Source organism: Lathyrus oleraceus, chromosome 7 (assembly GCF_024323335.1).
Source record: "Lathyrus oleraceus cultivar Zhongwan6 chromosome 7, CAAS_Psat_ZW6_1.0, whole genome shotgun sequence".
In the NCBI taxonomy this organism is placed as follows: Eukaryota; Viridiplantae; Streptophyta; class Magnoliopsida; order Fabales; family Fabaceae; genus Lathyrus; species Lathyrus oleraceus.
Genome location: NC_066585.1, coordinates 22,750,312 through 22,752,977, shown reverse-complemented (window position 1 = coordinate 22,752,977; position 2,666 = coordinate 22,750,312).

The window sequence follows — 2,666 nt, the reverse complement described above, 5'->3', positions numbered from 1 at the left end:
ACGCGTCTTCTGCCAAACGTCACAACTCTTTTGAATTTGAATTTACACTTCACGTCGAAATGACGTCTTTCTCCAGACTCTGTCGAATTGTTGAAATATTATAGCATCATCCGTGTTTGTCAAAGACGTCTTTCCATCTGCAACTATCCTGTCGAAATGTCGAACCATCATTTTGTCGAAGTGTCGATCAACTCTTATGGCGTCATTCGTCGAAGGAACCATTTTGCATACTAATCTCATGGCGTCAAAAACGCATGTATACAAATTGCCCCCCAGCAAAGATGTTTCGACTGTCTTGGAGAAACAATCATTTGTTGTGAACCAGTGTTTTGAGGCCATGTCATTTAATCTTATTAATTCCAAGTTTTTATAATCTCAAGTTCCAATACAAATTCATCATGACACTTTCTCCAAAATGTCACGTCTAGCCCACATTCAGAGTCTACCTCCATCATTTCCTAACATCATGGTCTCTTTTCAACTTCCACCTCTTCAACACCACCATGAAAATCGGCCATGTGTCCCACTATCATCATTACCATTTTAAAGTGTTTTTCATCATCTTCTTCCTATAAATACCCATAAACCATTTTCTCTGAATTCTTTTAATGCTTCAGAACTCTTTTCTTCATACCCATTTCTTAAGCTTTCATACTCCCCTGAGAAAAATTCCTTTGTTCTTCCTAACAATGGCTCCTCACAAACCTTCAAGCAGCAAACATTCCAAGAAGAAACAAGATTCAACTCTTCCTCCTACGCATGATTTGAAAGGACCAATGACTATTGGAAATCAACAGTACGTTCCTGAACCTCCAAATGAGAAAGAAAAAGAACGCATCTATAAATCCCAGGTATTAATTCCTGTTCTTATTTCTGGAAACTGTCACGCTATGTTAGGTCCCCTTCCAAATCCAGAGATTAAACCAGGTCGTTTAAGGGAATTTTTTCCAACTTATTTCCATACAAAACCCATAGGCGCTGGAGTGAAACCTCAGCCTAAAGAGAAAATTGTAGAACAACATGACCCATCGAGTTCGACGGATGCTGGAGAGTTGAACTTAAACTATTTGAATTATAACAGGATATTTAGAACCTGTCTATGGTTGAAAGACCCTTCTGACTACTTATCTTGGCTAGATAAAATCGAAAAGGTTAAAGGGGATTTTTGGAAAGAAGTAGGCATTTTCGACCTTATTCAGTTGTCGAGAGTAGGACCCAATATCTGCCCAAATATGCTTTTGGCTTCTCTCTACTTCTGGGACAGTACCTACAATAACTTTCACCTTCCTTGTGGGATGGTTACGCCCACTCTTTTCGACGCAGCAGCCATTGTTGGCCTTCACCCCAACGGTATAGATTTCGACCCTACTATCTTAAATGAAGATACCATTGCTTTCGAGACTAGCCTCGCCCCGTACTCTTTATTTACGTCCTATTATCATGACAAGAGCACCACGGAAGTCTCAGATGTCGAACACATAGCCTTTTTGACTCTGTGGCTATCCAAATATGTGTTTTGCTCTCGTTCCCTCCAAGTTGCCAAGAGATTCATCACCATAGCCAATCAGCTTCATGCAGGCACAAAACTATGTTTGAGCGAAATGATTCTGGCGAGCCTTTACGAATCTCTGAGTGAGAGCGTACATCTTTTGAAAACCATCAAAACCCAAGGTAAAATCAACTTATCAGGACCTTTCTGGCTCTTGCAATTATGGCTTAATGCCACCTTTGAAGCTTCTCTCCCTGTAGAGCCAGAGGTAGATGAAGAAGAAGTGAAAAATAGGACTGTCGAATGGCCAAGGTTGGTGCAAATAACGCCAACTGATGAAGGGATTAGCCTTCGACAAGCTTTCAAAAGCTATGTCATGATGTTTTCCAAGAGGTATCAGTTTACTTCGACCATGGCACCTTTTGCTGATAGAAAAATTGGACCTAAATGGTTTACCCAACAACTGCCTTTGGAAATACAGAAGGATGAAAATATATTTCTGAATGTTTGGGAATCATTCTTAACCCCTAGGCTCCTTTTTTCTTATCGTAACGCCACTAAAACCCAAATTGCTTTGATAGTTTATCAACCCAACCTTGTTTCTAGACAGTTTGGCCTGATCCAGATAAAACCTTGACCTATATTCCCCAAGAAAGGATCCATCATCTTCTACAACTCCCTTCATACTGAAGGTGAGGGCAAAGAACTGTCGAAGAAACTGACTGATGATTCTCTCGACATCCGACCAGTGATCTTTCGACCATCATTCCTATGTACTCCTGAATTTGATGAATGGTGGAAAGATTATTATTCCAACAGATTTTTTGACGTAGCTGCCTTTGCTACACATTTAACAAATGCTTTCGCTTTTGTGCAGGATCGGACCATAAAAGGTATTCAAAGACACATTAGGGAAATACAAAAATTTCAAAAATATTTCGAAACTACGTATAGACCTGATGATCTTAGTCGAACCATACACGAAGCAGCAGCAGAATTAAAACATAAATTGACGGAGAAGTTTGAAAAATTATCATTGCCTTCAAATATTCGACCAGAGGCGCGTTATGACCTGGCTTTCAGTTGTCATCCACCAAAGTTTCCTCCTTTGCCAACTGCTGAATTTGGCGTGACATTTAGCCCTCCATTTCCAGATTGGTTTGTTTGTGGGGATTTT